The sequence below is a fragment of the Numida meleagris genome, chromosome 17 (genome assembly GCF_002078875.1).
Source record: "Numida meleagris isolate 19003 breed g44 Domestic line chromosome 17, NumMel1.0, whole genome shotgun sequence".
NCBI classification, from domain to species: Eukaryota; Metazoa; Chordata; class Aves; order Galliformes; family Numididae; genus Numida; species Numida meleagris.
The window spans coordinates 9,253,955-9,274,851 of NC_034425.1; the positions used below are offsets into that span (position 1 = coordinate 9,253,955).

At 39.9% G+C, this 20,897-nt stretch overlaps 1 long non-coding RNA gene across 1 annotated transcript in view; it reads right to left on the bottom strand.

Annotated features, from left to right (window-relative positions):
* The window catches only part of LOC110407256, a 322,658-nt gene extending 301,962 nt beyond the window's left edge, over positions 1-20,696 (bottom strand). Inside the window, exon 1 of the long non-coding RNA XR_002443835.1 lies at positions 20,391-20,696. This is a non-coding gene — a long non-coding RNA (uncharacterized LOC110407256). The remainder of the gene's footprint in view (positions 1-20,390) is intronic.

Here is a 20,897-nt window from a genome sequence, read left to right on the forward strand (position 1 = left end):
TGAAGCAATACAGCTAGGACTTTTTATAAAGACAAGAGAAAGATATCTTTATCTGAAGTGTTTTGATTTTGAAGGAACTATACTAAAAACTGTCAATAGGTAAATGAACTCAGGAATTCTTCAACAGTAAATGCCATTAAGAATAGCTGAAGTACTGAGCAAGATGCAGAAGCTCATGACATCGCTGCAGTTCCTCTGAAGCTCCTTAAGCCTTTAAACTTACTTAATGCAGAGAATAAGCATGCCATGAATTATATATGATTAGGGAAAATTTAATTACAGTTGCCAATCCACAGATGTAGGACCACTTCACGCCCTTTTTCACGTAAGTGGAAGTGCTGCACAAGCTCGGAACTTTGAACACTCTGAACTCAGATTTGGAAACTCATACTGATCAAGAGCAAAGATGATGGATGCCATGCACCCGTGAGAAGGGAAACATAAGATTGCCCAGGTGGTGCCTGTGACATTCCAACCACTTCAGCACTTTCAGTCATCAAATATATCCCAAAAGTCTGAAAGATATCTTGGCAGATTTTCTACCAAAACACTTGAAAGAAAGTCAGCTCAGCTGCTTAGAGAAAAACTTACCAGAAATTTGAGGAAGTAACACGATCCCCGGTGCTAAAATAATGAAGCCAAAGACACGGAAGGGTGAAAGGGAGAAACAACGTTCCCATTTTCAGTGTTTACCATTTGAGCCTTGCTCTGTTGTATTGATTTTATGTTGTAACAATTTAAAACAAATAGCCTAAAAGTCAATGGTTGCAAAATAATGGTCACTCTGGAATAGATGTTCAGCATGGGACTGAATGCAATATTATTGACTAGATCTCAACTATAACACAGCATAGCTCTACCGATAGGAAAGTCGCTAGGCCCCCTGCACAAGCAGACAGGTATTCTCAACTGGAAAGTCACAGACAAGGTTTGCCTAACAACTCTGAAGACTGCTAGTGATGGAAGTTCCTTGCAGTTATATTCTCTAGGGCACTAAGACATCCCTGCCATACACTGGCAAATGTGAATCAAATGTGTATCAGCCCCATCAAGGAACTCTCATTGACAGAAATTCAGTTTGGGGCTTCCAGTTGAGTTGTTCCAACAGCAGGGATTAAGACATTTGCACTTTCTCTGTCCCTGCTGTTTGTTCCACCTCTGTGCCACAGTCAGCTGCCTCCTTAGAGGTACCAACGCAGGGACCCGTGAGGCCACACTGGGAAATAGGGCGAGGAGAAGAGAAGGGCAGGGAGGTAACTCTGACCCCTGGGCTGACAGTTCTCATGACATCACAAGATGCAGGAATGACAGAACTGATATTCATTGAGGCATGAAGGAGGAAACAGAAACAACATTTTTTAAACTGCCATTTCTAGTAGAAAAAGCACTTCCTAAACTACTCTGGGCATGCCAGTGTTAACTATCACTCTGAACTCTTTCTTAACACTCAGCACATCTCTTCCTAATACTGCTATTGTTCATTTCATTAAGGTAAAAGTAATTATGGATTTGCATGCTTTACTCCTTACCTTTATTCACAATTCTAGCAGTTAATATGAGGTGCCAAACAACCACTAATTGAAAATTGATTTTAGGCTCAATTAAATGGCTAGCCCAGGAGGTGAGTCTACATGGAGAAATCTCATCAGCTGACTCCTTCCCTGTGAGCATCCATTCTGAATTTCACTGACATAAGTACCTATAACAGGAACAGTAGCAGCTGTCTAAGGAATGTACATGAGAACTTCAGCATTTAATTGTTAAGGAACAGAAGACAGACTTAAATAATCTCAGGTGTTACTTAATATTGTGACAGCAACATTTGTGATGGTCAAGCAGCAGCAGACTTGAAAGATGAGCCCAAACTCAAGCTTGCCTGCTGCTTTAACAGACTCCTATTGACTGACACTGCCAGCTTTTCCCTCTCCAATCTTTGAGCAAGAGCTAGAAAAGTTATGCATGCTTGACATTTATTTTAATAATAAGATTCACAAAAGCTTATAGTAAACTTAAGAAAAGAGTACGTGATTTTATTTCACATTTCCTTTTGCCTATCATTGATGGTCCAAGCCAGGAGTTCCTCAACCTTTCTAAAGTGTACTTCAAAAAAAACCATCAGTAAAAAACATGAAGAAATCCAGAACACATACATATAATACACATTAAGCAAGGTTGAACAGATCTGATAAGGGCAATATAGCACTGCTGAATACTGGACATACTGTCAACGTGGCTAAATGTTCCTGGTAGTTTAAGTTCAGGGGCTCAACTTGAACAAATTTCAGTTCAATAAAAGTACAGGAAGTTATACTCAGTATAGGTCTGCTTTAGTAACTAGCCTGTCAGTTACTATACAGCATATCTAAAGACCAATGCGGATGTGTCTTACTGGCCTGAATAGCATTCTAGCAGCTAGACAAGACTGTGGCAATCTGCTCTGTCCATAGGCTTCTGCAGCAAAGTACACTCTGCAGTGATTGTTCAAGTAAAGGAAAAGTTAAAGTAAAAATCATATACAAAGAGTAAACAGTTTAGTCAGCACATTGACAGCACGACCTGCTAGATTGCTCTCTGTTAGAATGACAATATATAACTAGTAATATCCAGTGACATCTAAACGAGATAAAAACTCATTGCTGGGGTCAATCAGCAAGTTCTGTTGCTATCTGCAGATTTTCACTCCTTCAGGCTAGTGAAAGGTTTGACCTTAAAAGCCTAAGGTCCTTTCTCTTAATGCAAGAGATTAATCACCAAACACCAATCTGTAACCAGTACAGGAAGGAATGCAGTTCACCTTTTAATGAAGTTACACAATACTGCTGTATATTCTGTTAAAACTGCTTGTAACTCTGCATGACTTCATTATGTATTGTATCATCAGTGGTGCTCAGTAGCTCTATTGTGAAGAAATGAATGTGGTTTACAGCCCAAGGCAAGTCACTGAAAATGCTGTAATATTCATCCTTTAACATGCGGAATAAGGTTAATGTAGGTAGCTCTTTAGGCATCGGGGAAGCCGCTCTGCTCCCAGAACGATATGGAGATAAGTATTCTCATGAAGAGTAGCAAATGCTTGGAAACCAACTACAGAAAAGTCTAATCAAGGCACCCATAGTGGTGGAATTAAAGCTATTGTCATACTACTCTGTCTTAGGCCAGCATCTCGTCACTTATGAATTATAGCACCTAAGGATGGAAAAGGCTCATCACTAGATGAGCTTGAGATTCTGCATTTGATTATAGGGAGTAATTACATTAATCAGTTCTAGACATTATACATAGGCAATGGAGAGCTGCAGGAAAAGTCTGGGCACCTACATGAAAGGACAGTTCCAAGCAGAACAACACGTGAATTCCAGCTCCTGTAATCAGAAGGCCAAGTAGCTTAACTTGAGCACTTAAGTTTCTTTGCACTACTGAAATTGTTAGACATACTTTTAAAAAAAGGAAATTTATCCCCGTAGAAAAAAATCACAGCCTAAGCTTCCATGTTTTTCGCATCTTCTGTTTTTTTAGCTGAATCTTCCTTCTCACATGCTGTCTAGTGCATCAGAAATTATATTAGATGAAAACTAAGCCTGTCTTCCGTTCCACATTTGTGCAGCACCTAACACAACAGGTGAGATGAGCTGGAGGTCTCCCAGTGCTACTGCAAAAATCAAATGAAGCTGCAGGGGGCAGGAAGGCAGACCAGATAGGCAAATGAGAACTTGGTTACCAAACTAACCAAGACTTTGTGAAAGTGACAGACAAGAAACAAAACAAATACATAACAACATAGTTTAGGCTACGCACAATCCCTGTGTCATACAAAGTCTACATTTTATAACAGCACCATGCATTTTTAATATTGGAAAAAGGCTCTATTCCAGAACAACAAACAAACTTTGCCTTCTATCACAACACTGGCACCAGTAGGTCTGGTCGCAATTTATCCTGATGAAATTAATGACATTCATATGCACATTCATAATGTCTTAACCAATTGTCTGCTGTAAAGCTGTTCTTCATCTATATTCAAGTCAAATGCAATCCATATCATTTCTAAATTCCACGTTTCCCAGGGCAGGTGTGCATTAATAACCTGTGTGTTCTCTTCAGCTGCATTCATTTCCCTCATACCAGAATCAATACCCATAAGAAGGACCGGCTACAGATTAAGTTGTTCAGAGTTTCACACTGGATACCTCACTAACCAGACAAGCTCTCCAGTCTAAGGTGTTGCTACTTTAAAAGCACATGCTACTGAAATCAATGACTGTTTGTTCAGTAACAGGGTGGATGACAGAAGAACACACTTACAAACAGTAGGTAAGGCATTCAATGTGAAGAGGAACCAGGTTGTCTGCATTCAAGGTCAGTGCTCATAACTTACACAGTGCTTATCCAGCAAGGAAGATAATTTTAATTTTTTTTTTTTAAAACTCAGTACCTGTACGAAGAATGAAGTATAGAATCATAGAAAATGCTTTAAGATTTTATAGATACTGCATTTACAAGTGTCTGATTATTTTTAAACACGTCAATCACAGAGGACAAAACCTTACGTAAAAAGCAAGTCTTGGGACTGAACAGGACACTGAATAAGGTCAATACACACCAGCTGGTACACTGAACAAGGGGATTTACTCCGTCCCCACACCAGGAAAAGGACTGTCCACATAAGCATGTGCTGATACAGTAAAATGCCCCTATGAAGTCTGAGGTTAGAAGTCAAAGACTAAAGAAGGCAAACAGTCTTCTAGACTGCTGGCCATATTAGTTCATTTATTTGCCTGACAAATAAACTTTCTTAAGGAAAACGGTGCTAATGTGGAATCTTCCCCACAAATCATTCTGTAGAAACCACAAGGCAAAAGCTACAGAAAAAGATGAAAGAGAAAACTGAATTTATTTCTGATACCTTTAAGAACATTCTGTGATAAGGACAATTTTAGAGATGAGGAAAGCTGAAGTAAATTTGAGACTGAATCAACTGCAACAAGAAAGATAATGAAATTAATTTAAGTGCACACAAAGCCTTTGAGCATGTTCTGTGACCTTTGTATAGAGCAGGCTGATGAAGCCTTGCATGCTCCCCAGGCTGCTGTTTTTGCATAGTGCCATCCACCCATCTTTATACTGAAGTAAGGAATGGTACAAACACAGCAGTGGAGGTTTTCAATTGACATGGGCTGGGATTAGGGATGGCTGGCTGCTGAAGGTGATAAAGCCGTCAGAGGAAAGAAGTGAGCATGGAGAATTCTCTGCTCAGCAGAGAAAGGGAAGAGCAAGTCAACTGCAAAAAGCTTTTGCACCACTCCCAGTGCCCACGGCCCTCCCTGAGCAGAGATCCACTGGTATACATGTCAAACCTTTGTGAAACCATTCACATCAGGCATTGCTTTGTGTTTAAGGAGGTCACCACAAGTGTCAATCTGTCTCTTTACAGAGGACCTTGTTTTAAAGCTTAATGAAGTCTAACTGACCTCCTTTTTAGTCGACATCCATGTATAGCTCCATCTTGGGATGAGCTCCTACTTGCTCAGATTCATAGCTGGCATTAAAGGCAGTCACTTGGCTATGCTTGAGAATATGAAAATGGAACAGTCATTAGAAGAATGTTTTTTTTTTCAAAAGTGCAGGAGAAACAAGAAAACATAGATCAAAAAATCAGAGTACTTAAATGCACCTCAGTACTACAAATACTTTATCTGATAACAAAATAGCATTTGGCAAATTACTGAAGTCCTTCAATGGATGCCTCTGATAATTGCCCTGTGCGGCATAGAAAGCTGTGTACACAGCAGAGTATGCCAAATTGCAACAAGCTCATTTCTATAAAAATAGAACAAATTCCCAACTTTCAAGGAGATGTACTCTCTAACATGGCTTAAAAGGATATAATAGCTGATGCTAGGAAAGCTGTGTGCCCTAATGTACTTATTTCCCAGAGTAGTGCTCTCATATCCATGATGCAAAATTTGATTCTTGCCCATACCTACCTTTTTGTGGAAATGATGTACTCTCATCATATACTTAGACCAGTGTGGCACCATTCATTTTCCTCAGTAATTTATAGCTGAAGAGTATGCCAACGTGGGCTTACCTGGAGTACCACTCACACAGAATTAGATTTTAAAATACTTCTAATCTTCAAGAATTTTTTTCCCCACTGATGTCTAGTGAGGATTTCAGAATGATTCTCTTTACAATTCACTCCGATGGGATATAAAAGACCTACTTGTTGCACTCTGTTAAGAATGCTGTCCTTCAGTTCTGTTTCTCTGTTGTTCATGCTTTTCAAACCATCTAACAAATGTTGGATTTATAGATTCTTAAGAATCTGATGATTAAAAATGCTTTCAGACTTCCACTTGAAATGGGACTATATATACACAATTGTGGCAATAATATTTTATTGATAGCACCGTTTAAAACTTGGAAGGATGTATTTCCACGAGTTTGAGGATGAAGGCATTGCCTCCTGTTTCACAGTCAGAGCTTTGCACACCACCTGAAATTTTCCTTTTGGGTGTACACGGAGGCCTCACAGGACTTGTGAGGGATGTAAGAACAGGAAGAGCACGAAGGTTGCCAAAGATTACACAGGAAGCCTAAAATCAAATTAGGGTCTTGCAAGATCTTTGCAATTGACAAAGAGACTGCATTGTTCTCTTACATCAAGATACAGCTGTAGCTTTAGTATCTCTGTAGATTTATTCTCATAGAACAGTAGGCAGCTGAAAGAAAATCCAGGCTAACCAAGAGTTCTTAAGGCAAAAACATCTTGTCACTGCACAGGCTGCCTCCCATCATGGGCCCAAGTCCCAGTCAAGCCAGAATTGTCAAAATAATAAAAAACCTGGCACCAACACAAATTGCTATTGCACCTGCTCACTTCACATGAGTTTCCCACTCCGCAGGTTAATTGCACTGAATAATGTTATATAACAAATCAGATTTCCTTAATAATTTAAGGTATTTAGCTGCTGGAAATTCCAATTTAAATTAATAGAAACTGTGTATCCTAATCCTCTTGAGATCACTTCAAGTATCTCAGAATGAATCAATGAAATCAAAGTCTTCCATCTGCAAAATTTTGAGAGGCTATTGGTAGTACATTCTACAATTTCCATAGTAGCAGAAATGTTTCTCCCATGGGCACAAGCAAGTCCTTCCCCAGCTGCGTGCACCTCACTTCAGAGAGAAGTTTGTCTCATTCTGACACAAGAGCCAGGAAGCCTCCATTTTTTTGATTACTACACACAACTGTGACTACAGATTAAAATAGCCCAGCATGGTAGAAACTTAGCTGGATGTCTAGAACCCCTACAGGAATGTGCTTGTATGAATTAAAAAAGAAATCTAAAGGAAAATGAGTCTTCCCATCTCCTCATTTACAGATCACCAACAAAAAGGACAAGGAAAATCTCACCAAGTTAAAATCTTGAGAAATAAACTTCCTGCCTAGATCATGAAGAACACCAGCTAAATTCAGAGATCCTAACAACAAAAGCAGGGGGACAGCAGACTCAGAAGGCCTCGAGGAAAGGTCAAGATTCTACTTAATACTTCAATATTTATGTCAGAGCTTCATTTGCCACAATTGCATGAAGACAAATCTCTCTAAAGAGCACTCCTAGGAAAAAGGATAGAGGGAAGACAGGTAGCACTCAGAAGCAATCCTGGACTTCCTGTGGGTAAGCTTCCTACTGCTTTAGCATTTCCAGCCTACTGTACAGAAGAAGGTGACCCCTTAGAAATCAATTGCAGAGAACAAAAATATACGTTAGTCCTAACTTCTAGCAGAAGTCTTCATAATGTGGAACTCCTTGCAGCAATATACATCTACAGAGTTGCTCAACTAACCATTACTTAAGGAAAATAAACTAATTTGGCTGCAAAACCCGACTCTAATTCCCACACTCACTCACAGTGAAGCATGCAGAAATCTTAGCACATCGTGTGACACTGGTTGTATGATAAAGAGAACTCCAGCAGCTAACAGTTATGCTTTCCTGAAGTGCAAACTGTTACTCCATCTAAAGAAAAATGAGAAGCAGCATAGATTAATGATGCAGAGCTAATTAAAGAAGTAAATAATAGTGGCGGTGTACCCTGAGCCAAAGAGGTAACAAATAATGCAGCAGGAAATAAGAAATATGAGGGCTTGATTAATTAAACTACATTTCTAAAGGTAGGTAGGACTATAAAATGTCAAATATGATATTAATGTAGAGTAGGTTTATTAGAAAAATAAATTATAGCTTAATATAAATTACAGTAAGAGTTTGTTTTCCTTAGCCAGTACTGTTGTACTTAATTGTTATAGCTTACTTCTGCAGAGGGGGAGAAGCTGCCCATTACTAAAGAGAAGACTGATAGTGTTCTACAAAGATGTGTTGCTGAGTTGAAGAATGCAACTCAAGAGAACCCATATTCAGGAATGGACTGACTCACATCCTTGGGAAGCACGCATCTTGCTTTAAGCTAATTCAAACACTGTTGTGGTTCTGAAACATCGGTGCCCCTCGTACACCAGAGATCACTGTATGTGTTGAAGACACGATTGGAGTAAAATTCATCACTTAAAAATGGTGCAATTGCCTAATTGCCCTGAACTATGTGGGCTGAAGAAGCTGTAAAGTGCTACAAGAGTTTAGTCTGGGGAAGCAGATGCTGTAGGCTGAACATACAGCACTCAACGCCTTCGACCATCAAATGGTGGAGAGTAGGGATAAGAGAAAGGTGGAAAAGAACCTTTGTAAACATGCTTTTCTATGCCTTCGTGTTAACATAGCTTTCTAATCTACAAAACATCACATACCTGATAGTATCTCAAGAATATTTGAGAAAAAAATGTATTAATCTAATATTCTAAGACTAATTCCAAGTTATTACATCAATCCTAGCTCAACACCATTACCATGGTTACATTATTATTACAGCTTAACCTTGTCGGTGTCTTACCAAGATGTCTGGTAACAAAACAATTCCAGTACTCTTTGTATACGTTCCAGACAATCTAGTTCTATCTACTCTATTAACATAAGGCCACAATCTCTATGCTTTAATTAACACAGAACCACAATACCATCTTTGAGTCAAAAGTAAGCTATTGTATAACATCCTTCCCACAGTCCAACTCCCAGTACAAAACAGCAAAGCTCCTAATTAGCTGCCCATCTTAGGGAGCTGGTTTCCCTCAGCTCACATTCATGAATTACTAAAACCATTTTCCTCATCAACATGGCCATTAAAGATACAAAAAAAAACATCCACAACTCCATTGTAGGAAAAAAGTTTAAAAGTTTTATCAGAGGTAAAGATGTACTTTAAAAGTTATTCTAAAAATAAGGAATGGCCTTCAAATACAAACAAGGGTTATTATCCCAACTGAGGCAAGAGTTTGTTAGTTCCATGCTCTAACACCAAACATCTTCCTTCCCCATTCCTGTTTCTTATTTCTGTTGCTCTTTCCAAACAGCTGAGCATATTTCCAAGATATCCCATCCTGTGTTCCACAGAACACGATGACTACAGCCACCACAGTATATTTCAAAAGTCATTATCAGAAATATTTTTGTGGCTCATTAAGAATAATTATTTCTAAGCTAATTTTACTCACAGCATATAGTAGATATTGCCATTTCTGTACTAATGAGACAAACAAATTATCCATAATGACTATTTTCCTTCAGAAATGACAGTGTTTTGCCTTTTAATTGTACCTGAATGGAGATTATTTTCTGCAATTTATTTTTTATTCAAAATGAAATAGGACTTTTTACATTATTTGCAGAGTAGAAGTAAGACTGCAATCCTTAAATAGGTGTTACTTCCTACAGGTCGGCATAAGGCAGAGTTGTGCTAGCTTTTCATCTATGCAAGTAACATACATAACCAAGCTGACCTGCAAATTGTATTAGCAAAACAAATGGAGACAGGCTCAAATGGCAAGGGAGACAACGGTGGGAGTCAGCTTCCCACCATCTGAAAGAATAGCAAAGTACTTGTGTTTTTTCTTCCCCACAAGTCAAATTTTCTTGTGATTTCACGGCTAACAGCTTTCCCATGTGAGATAATGCATGTCACAAAATGATTACCTCAATAAAAAAACCACTAATTTTTGTTGTGCCTCAGTTAACACAGTGATTAACACACAATTAACACAGATAAAACTTCATGTCTAAATATGACTCACAAAAAATCAGGAACAGAAAAGCAATAGTTAATGATTTTATTGAATTACTCCTGGTTTGGACAGGTGATAAATAGAACACAACCCTGAGGGCAGCATTCAGATTGGAGTGCCCTTCCCCAAGGTAGATGCTTTGGATTTGATCTGGCATAGCTGATAGCAGAATCAAAGCTTAAAACAGACAATATTTCAGCAATAAGGAAAGGATTACACTGTTAACTACTCTACAAGGCAACGAGGGAAAAAGGGGAATAACATCTGAAATGAGAAATGCAAGTCTCACTGCATTACAAGTACCAACGAAGCAAAGATATCCAATAAAAAGCTCAAACTATGGAGTGTTATTTACTGTTTGACCAATCAAAATCCAGGCTTGTGATGCCCAACGTGTATCCTAATAGAATAGGAACACAGTCTAATTTAACATCAGAAAAATGTCTATTAGTGTGAGGAATATACTAATTCCTAAGAGCACATGTGCTGGGTAGATTTCCAGAATTTGTACTGATTTTCATAACACCAGGCTTCGGTCATAATCTCATCCCTTTACTTAATCCCACAAACCATCCCTACCTCTCAGGTATCCTGAAAAATTTGTCTAATCTGGTTTATAAGTCTTTTTTTGTATTGGCTTTTGTCCAGTTCCTTAGTTACCCGTATAACTCCACTTAGGATTTCAGCTTCACTGCAGCCCCCAACTTCTCAGATCTTATTCAGCTGAACACAAAACAATCTGTTATTTTTCTTAACCAAAGTTTTACCTGATCCTAAACTTTCCATCCAATTTTTTTAAAACAAATATTTAGTTTTCAATAGAAAATTTAGAGACATTAAAAACCATTAAGAAACTGAAAGAAAAGTTTTTAGGTGAAGAAACAGCTTGATCACACATCCAGCTCTATAATTCAAAATGATAACATTCTTTAGAATTTAGAGAACAAGCACCTACGTGAAAATCATCCTCTTCTGTCAGAACTGCTTAGAGGATGTAATCTATAGTGATTTCTACTCACTCACTGATAGAAAATACAGAAGAACCTTAAGCAACTTAGATCTCTTCTAGCACAAAGGCTTCTCCAATAACACACATGAACATAAGAAGCGTAGAGAGGAAAACATCCAATTGAAATGAGAACATTCATTTGACATTTTAAACACTGAAATAGTATTGTTTAACAGAATACTTGATTGTTTCATGAGACCAAGTACATGGCAGATATTTGAACATGCACTGGTTTGTATGTTACTAGCTGGTTTCTTGGAATTTGTATTTCATTCAAAACATCTGATGGACTGCACACTGCCACTCCTCAGTGGGATGTGAGAGCACCTGAGCTCATCTCAGAGGTTTGCCAACACAACAGCGCATTGGGCTGTGTCCCTGACAGCAGATCTCAGCTACAAACCAGCAACCTCAGTGCCCAATTTCCATACAAAGTATGCTGCTTCAAAGCAAAAACTTTTCCTTGGCTTTAAGGCCTGTTTAATCGCAAAGCTTTTTACATGTACTTCTGTCTTCATCTAAGTACTTAGTATCTGCTTGTCCAGGCCGTGTCTGACTAGTAAGACTTTATCATAGTTCATTTACAAGCACCTCATAAGCTACTTAGCTGTGATGTGAGATTTGGCTACGTGACACCCTAACACAAAATATTTCTGTTGAATCGAAGGGGAAAAAAGATTCAGCCCCTATAATTAGCCTCAGGACTGACATGCTGAGAAGGTTTTGAGGGAGCTTTCTTATCACAAAACACACCATGTATCCTGCAATATGAAAGAGAACAAACTTCTCGTCTCCACGCTACAGAAGAACTTGGACACCAGCTATACTTTACAACTTCGCAATATTATCCTTGAGACCAAATTCAAATATTGCTTTAGTCATGGTAATATCTTTCATTAACTGCAGCTGAAATCAGTGGGAATGGCAGCATTCCCTTTCAAGAATAAGTTGCCCTCCTTGCCTTAGTCTTGCCATTCCCCATTATCCTCAGTCTTGTGTAACTATATATGCCATTTTAAGGATAATACTTAGTGCAGTGGAATGGTAACATTTATGTAAATGAGGGTACAAAGTACAGGGCAGCACAGATCTATCTATTCCAAGCCATCAGAACGGTTCTATCCTCTATGGATGATAATTTCTTTTATGTGTCCTGATGGCAGGATCAGACTATTAACTTCTGCCATCTGTGCTCAGATCATTCCTCACCATAGAATTTTGACTACAGACTGTAAACCTCTGACTCAGGGATAATACTTGCTTTCTTGTGTTAGTAACAGGACTAAATGGTTTTCTTTCTGTGTATTCAGTGGGTCAACCTGCATTTAAGGTAATAGAGAAGCAGCCTTCCCTTTTTAATACAGGGAAAGTGAGTATTTTATATATTCTGATAGGAAGTACACAAGGGTAATTTAAAATAATAGAGGGAGTAGGTGAAAATACTCATTGCCACTTAGCACAGTTCAGCTGAGAGGGGCCTCTCTTGCACCCATCTTCCACAAATCCTCCCAAAAATCCACAAAATCCACAAAGCCTCATATCTCAGCCTCAGGTTAAGAATTTTTTTTTTTTGCTCAAATACTTGATAATCCTTGATTCCTTTATAATGCAGCTCCTACATCTGAGGCCTGAGCTTGTAATCTCAGATTTACTAGGTTACAGAAAGAATATCACAACAAGTACTAGGAAAGAACGTATATTAACACCCTTTTAAATTTAAAAGGTGCAGAAAGAGATCACCCATCTTTTCTGGCCAGGTTCAAACAGAAAAGTTCTTTGTTTCAGATGACATAACCAAGTGCTTTTCTGCATTTTAGCCTCAACTAACTAACCCTGCTACATCATCTGCAGATATCTGACGTGTTTCTTTTAACACTGAGTCCTGCCAAAGGGCTTAAATACAGCCTTAAGTGCTAAACAAGTGGGTTCCAAATCATCTGAACTGACTGATAATGGAACAAAAGTAATGGAAAATTCCAGTGCATGTGTCATCTGCACAGCAGCTCCATACCTCAGCTTGGCTTTGGCAGCATGTTCCACAGATGAGAAGGTCTCAAACAATAACCATCACAACACTCAAGTGGCAGAAGCTGACATCTATCCTAAGAGAAACTAACAAGCCACAGAAATTCCATGGGCAGCACCCTGCCCTGCCCACAGCCCATCCATCTCAGTACCCATGCCGCATTTATAACAATGCCAAGCAGGCCCAGGGGAACTCATCTGTCACCCTTCCCTTTGCACCTCAGAATGCCTGGGATGCATTAGGCTCAGCCATAAAGCCTGCTACTTGTCAGATTTCCAGCTGACTGTAGCAGCATAACAGCTGCATCCATTTTGCTTATTACATTGTTTAAAATCATGGTTCATTTCTAGTTTCTCCCAAATTAACTTCAATGACAGTGTGGCATTTAACTCCCATTGATAACCAGACAGTATTTAGCCACTGTTTATCTCAAAATCTCCCTTTACTGTTTTCTATACTTCTCCCTGAATTCAAAAAACCAATAAGTTTACTCTTGTAGTCCACTAGTGCAAATGCAAGTCCTACCCTAGCTACTTTGATGAGGTAGAAGCCATTGGACCATTTACCTGAAGAGAGGAAGCAGCATTTGTCCAACTGTTAAAGTTAAGCAAGGTTAATAAAATTCAGCTCTGGCTTGGCTATTAATTCAGGGAGCTGTGACAACGCATCAACTGATTTAGAGCTCAGTAGTAAAAGGTTCTCCATGCCTAAGCACATGAAGACAGTGGGAGGTGAAAACATTTGGTAGTTTAAGCATATGCAGCCTGTCAGCACTGAGCTTGGCAGGCTCCTTGCAGAGGGGCTAGGAAGGACTTTAGTACCAGACATGGTGAACTCAGAGCAGAAGTTGCACTCATCTCCCAGGTTGGACTCCTACCTCTCCTTAAGGAAACAAGCTAGCAGTCAAATCTATAGCCTGTTTTCGCCACAATATAGCATAAGAACTTCCCATTTTTACTATTTTGCTTTCTACAGCAATGTCTGGAATAATCCCAGCAGCCAAGCACCCAGTTTCAGTGGCTGTAGGAACAGCTGTCATTTGATCAGGGCAAAGAGACAGCATGCAGCCGGCCCTCCCCTCGCTTGAGATGAACTTAATCATCTAAGTGTCTGTAATTGAATCCAGGTGGAGCAAACAGGTAATTTCCCAGTTAATTCAACTTAAGTGCCCAATTAAGTAAGTGACCTCATCATTGTTGTGCATATTTGACAGGACATTAAGGATTTGTTTGAAGATGGAAAGGGCTCCACTTCACTGTCTGATTCCTGTGCCTCTTTCTTTCACCCCTGAAATCAGCATGTGCCACTTCAATCTTTCACTCTATTCAAAGGCTACATCTATCTGCACAGAAAGAGACACCAGAAGATATTTCTCAATCCTTACATACCTTTTCATACATTTTTTTCTTTGTTTCATTACCTCCTGCTATTTCCTACAAAAAATAAAATCAGAAAATCCTCCCCTTTGGCTTGGATCCCTTTGAATTTGTGGAGCACATGGTAGGAGCAGTGTCCCATCTGAGAAAACAATAGATCAAATTCATCCATTTACTTGATGAATGGCCAATAACTGGGAAGTCAAAACCAGAGACTGTGCCAGCATTAAATCAGACCTGAAGGACATTACAGGACTTGGGTCACACCATAAATCAGGAAAAATCATTCTTTGCTCCACTCAGATTTGTATTTACATAGGAGCCAAGTTTTACAAAAGAGCTGACCTTGTCTTCTATCAAGATAGAACATCTGCCCTTCTATCAATAGACCCAGGAAGTTCAGAGCAGGGATTGATCTTCTGTAGCTTTGGGTATTATGCCAACCTGGCAAGAATAAGAGTAAAAAGTTATTTCTTCTTAAAATAAATATCCTTAAATCATATGAAACATTTTCAAATAGTTAATAGCAGTCAATTCTTCTTCAAACTGAACTGGTGAATAAGGTAATGCAAACTTTGCATGGGAATGACTCTATGGGGAGCAGGGTACAGCACTGGAAAAGCTGAAAGAAAGCTGAACCCTTTCGTAGAGAGCCTGTTATTTGAAGCTGCTATTTGAAGCTCTTTCACTCAAAGCCCTCCTGTTTACTGGGCTCAAATCCAAAGCTTGTTTTATTTCTGATCACCCAAGGGGTAGGAGATCTAGTCAAGTTTCCAAGTTGATTATTCTGAATGTTTGCATCAAGGCATACGTGGATCAAGTCTTCAAAATTCATGAAGGAACTACAACCCAAATGATGTGGGAATCATTCTCTCTCATCCCTGAGAAACAGCTGACATTAAAAAACAGAGTTTGAACTAGGAACACATGAGAATGTAGGAGTAGAAAGACAACACATGGGAGTACAAAGATGTACGTAAACCAAATTCACAAGTATGTGAACTCACACTATTTTATACCATCTACCTGCAGAAGATGCCTGGTAGTCTCAAGTCAGACAACCCCTCACGTGCAGCAGATGGAGCACGTAATACAAAGACTTCATAGTAGTGAACATCTTTCCAATTGTCAGATTAAGGGCATTCCAACTAAGAGGATTTGCTAGATAAATTAATTCTGAGCAATTACCTCTGGGCTTCTGGGATACTTGGGTTTAAGGAAAGGTATATGAAATGTTTTCATAGAAATAATTTTGTCAGTAGTCATTCCTAGCTACATTGAGATGTAGTTCAACTGTCTCTGAATTAACCTGTTTCTCATTTGTATAGTATTATTAAATATATATACACAAAAGCAAAAAGCAATAGTACATACTGTTCCTCTGCAGATATCCTGTGGCAAATACTTCTGTACTACCCAGCTACCAGTTGTTCAACAAAGAAATCAACTTCTCCTTGTCATGAAAATACCAGCCTGCCTCATCTCTCTCAGCTGTCATTGACAAACATCAAAATGGCCAAATGACAAATGTTACAAGTCCCTGACCAACCAGACTTCGACAGCAGTTTCATATTTTTCTCTTGAATCACACCTGCTGGCAAAAAGGTGAATACATTCTCACATTTGCTCCATTACTGATCCTGCTGTACCAGCTGCCAAGCATGCCTTGCATCTTCGTGTCTGCTGCACATCTACATACATCAATACAAGGAACAGATCACCAAGAGAAAGGTATTTTTAGAAACCTTTTTCCCCCCACTAAGATCTCTAGAACACCGTTACCCAGACTCAAGCCTAGAAGCACTGCACAGAGCAGGCAGAAGCCTCCACAAAGGTATCACTACGCAGCTTTTTAGTGGCACTTGGGAAATCTTCAGGTGTGACACCCCAGTCAATAGTAACGCTCAATTACCTTTGCAATAGCAAAGGCTTTGCTCACACCACCTCAAGTGCTTACAGCAGTCCCTTTCCCTCTGTCTTTTATGCAGCCTTGGGGGAGAACAGGTTTATGTAAAGTTACCATTTCTGAATACAAAGCATTACCAATAAATGCAGCCACAATTCCGCCTATAAATTTATAAACCAGAGAATCTTAAGTAAACTAGTCACCAAACTAATCACTACTGGAATTAGACTCCTTAAGTAACATGGAGCAGCATTCAGATACATAACTGAAAAGCAACACGAGAACAGGGCACAAAGCTGAGGGAGCTTGGACAAAGCTCCAGTAAGGAGGGTATAATCAAAGGGAAGTTTTAATCTAAACCAAGAAAAATAGTTTGTTCATGGTACATCTGTACATTCTACTGAACTCAGTGTTAGTGCTTCTTAACAAAGAGAGTATTGCTGCATGATAAGTAGATAGAGAAAATAGACGTAATATTCTAGCTTCTATTGCTGTTATTCTAGGAGGAATACTTCCACATGCAATTAACTATGCTGCAATATGCTGGAGATAAACAAAGGTAAATTGAAAAAATCCAATTAAATTACAGAAGCACAAAGGACACATTCAGCGGCCAGTAAATAACCCATAAAGCACTGCTGGTTATCAAATGTGGAAGGGAATTCCTGGAACAGCAAGAGGGGAGATGTAATACTCTGATTCATTAGGGGACTGCAGGCAAGACAAACGAGGGACTACCAGCAGCTTCCTGACACGTTTTGGCTGTCACACAGAAGCAGTGCTCAGGTCCAGGATTTGCCTCATGCAGGTTACTGCATCTCAGTTTCTCAGCTGAACAGAGGGATGAATTTGCTTCCAGTATTCTTGTATTTACCTGGGAATCCTGGAAAGCTGCATACTATTAAACACTTGCAAACAAACCTCCTCTACAAACCGTTACAAATACTTTCTTTCAACACCAAGTGTTACATGTTTTTGCCATGAACTCTGGAGTTCTATACCAACATGTAGCATACAGCAGCCAACCATTCACCTGTGTTTCCTCCTCATTTTCCCTTTCCTGTCAGCATTCCTTAAAGCATCCAGCATATTTTAGTAATTCCTTTTTTATTAGCTATCCCTTTGGGCTTCTAACTGTATACAGTCATCTTCTAATCTCTTATCATATCTTAAAAACATTAGAATTCTAGAGTCACCTGTGATTGAGTCCAGCCAAACCCAGGAAAAAGAGTTGGGCCAAAGCTTGTCCTAGGGTAGGGCACCAGATCTCTGTTCTTATGGTAATTAAGTAGGAGGAAATTGGAAAGAGTCTGCTTATTAGGGTAGCTCTTGCTAACATACCAGTTAGGAACTGTGGGGCCCTGCTCACCCTGTCCAGGTATGACTCAGATAAGCCAAAGAGAAAGGAACCTAGTTCAGAGCTGAGAAAGGAAATCATCCTGTTCTTATCACAACCTGAGATTTTCTGCTCTTTGGAGAACAAAGAAAAATCAGTGGATCTGAACTGTAATGCAGAGAGATCTATATCAAGACAGTATTATTTCCACATGTTTTGTTTCTGCTAAGAGCCCTTACAGAGAACAGCAAAAGTCCTTTAAAACCTATCTATTGCTATCAAAGAGGACCAGTTCCCCCCCCCCCCTTTTTTTTTTTTTTTTTAATTTGAGGGGCAGTGTTTCAACTGTTTGGTTTTGGTTGGTTTTTTCAGAGGCACTACCAAAAACCCATATGCAAATTGCAGTAAGACCAAGGTGATTTCGGGCACCATCCGAAAGGAGAGAACCTCAGTTGTTTAGGAATAGCAGCAATGTCAGTTTGCTACCACCACCTGAGCTACTACGCAGCACAAGATTTGCATGGCATGAAGCGATTTGTGTTGTTGTTCTTCCTTATCAGAAGGATGGTAAGAAGCTGAGCTGTGGGCAGGGGAAAGGTGCTGCAGCACAGCTGGGAGGTTCATATCATTTCAGAAGCAGACTAAAGAAAATTCATTTAACAACACAGAAAAGTCAGGTTAGCCACCTCAACACACAGGTGAAAAAGCCTCCGCTCTACCCACATACCCCAGGTACCAAGATGTCAGGTCTCTCTGGTCCACAGCCCTTCTTGCGGAAAGCCAACCGGGTCAGTTTTCTCACTATTCTCTCAATCAGCACCGACTGATTTTGCACCACAGCTTATTTAGGGAGAAACAAATGCCATTAACTAGCAAACTCGTTTCCAGGAAACCTTCCCTATGCAAAAGTCACCTTCAAATGCAGGCTAGGACTGTGAAGACCGGCTGCTTCCTGTCACCCAGCCAGGGCTCGGCTGCAGCTGCAGGTGTGCACGCCTTGCCCCTACGTCATGAGAAAACAGGGACCCAATCATTCACGTACGGCAAAGGATTTTTAATGTTTAATGCTACAAAAAGCCTATGCTAAAACAGAATTTGTCACTTGGTAGACGTGTTTCTTGTAGTTTTAAAATAGAAAATAGCATTTTCACACAAGCCTCTTCCTAAAGTCTCCTGTGTACAGCACAAGTAGTACTGACTGCAGATGTTCCGGAAAGTGGCAGAAAGAAGAAAGGATTCTCAGAATTCCGCCAAAGCACTTGTTAAAGATCTGATTGGATTTTCCCCATCAAAAGGGCTCTGTCTATAGCAGATAGCTTTTACTATCATTCTGCCTCTATGAAAAAAATACATTCTTCTAAAGGAGCATTATAGTTTTTTTTTTAATATTCTGCTATCTCTAAACTAGCAGGCATTCTAGGCAGAATTTTAAAAACGAGCAGAAGACGTTTCAGGAAGCCTAGAGAACCAAAGTCTGTGGAAACAACCAGTTTTTTGAGGAGTGTGGGGACGCTGGGTGTGGCAAGATATTTCTGTTCTTAAAAATGCTTTTGAAAATCCACGTTAGTCCAGGTTGGCAGCCAGTTAGTGCTTTTAAAATGCACATTCCCTTTATTTATAAAGTCAGTTGGATTTTTGTTTTTAATCAGAGAACCACAGGCAGACTGGGATTTATCCTCTGTGAAATCTTTCCAACAGCTGTGGCCGAGTACCTTAGTATAAACGGGCAATACTAAAAGGTGCCTTCAGGCATAGCCTCAAGCTATGGGAAATAGAATGCTGCTTTTTTGAGCAGCCTGTGGCACAAGGGAAAGGGGTCCAGAGAGCAGCTTGAAATCCAGGCTGCTTCTGCCTCCCTGGGTTCTCCTTTTTTTCTTTACTCCTACTTTTCCTAAAGGAAAATTCATTGCCATCTAGCTCGTGAATCCTAAGTTCTTCGCTAGCAAATAGCTTCATTAAAAAAGCCAAAGGAAGAAGACATATTCCTTATCTCCTCTTACAAATCTTACAAGGTTTTACTAGCCAACAGAGACAAGCACATGCCCCCCCTTACTCAGATACTGTTATTCCAGCCCAGTATAGCCCTAAGCAGGGCAGGAAAGCTGTCTGCTATGTCCACTAGGAGCAGGCAGGAGAGCAGGAGGCTTCATAACCTGCTGCCTTTGGGGAACAGGTAGCACAAACTTACAAATAACCTTACAAAACCACTTAGAAAAGAGAAACTAAACACACTTGGAAAATGCCTCCTCACTCTCCCCCCACCATGACACTCCACAGCTCACATACTTATTTTTCAACTGATTCAAGTAAGCACTTCCCCCACACAGAATACAGCTCTTCTTTCCCAGACCACCTTCTCCACATTCACTTAACAAAACAAGACATTTAGGTCAGGCTAGCAACACTCTCTGAGACCCAGCCACAAAAGAACCCAAGAGAAACCAGGGCCTCCAGGCAGCTACCCTCTGTGCCCAGAAGTCATTCTCATGATCCTGCTGCACCTCTCTCAGCACAAGTGAGTCCATCTCCAGTCATAAGTCTGTAGAAGAGCTTCACCCACCTCTTTCTGGGGTACTCTGTACCCACCAGCCTGAAGAACCAGCCACCAAAAGCTCCTGCTTGGTTGCACACCAGGATATATTTAAGCAAACCTGTGCTACACCTGTGTGCCCTGTAATCAAGGGCAGCTATTGGAACAAGCTGTTCTCACACATGATCCTTGCCCTCTGCCAAGTTTTCCATCCCACCACAGCTTGATCTTCAGGCTGTGATCAATTATCCAACCTTCCTGTTGCATGGCACAGGTAGCTCAGAGGTGAGGGAGTGCTGCTCACCCTAACACAGGATCGATACTGTGCAAGATCATGCCTGATGCATTTACTTATGTAGAGGCCAGGGGAAGTAAAAAATATGGATAAATTCTACTGTGGTGCAATGAAATTTGTGTTTAGGGCATTACTCATCACAAATACATCGTGTCATAGACTGACAGGATATATCATTCATCATTGTATTCTGTCAGTGCGATATATCATATAAAAAAGTAATGGTATCTGGAGGAAGATTT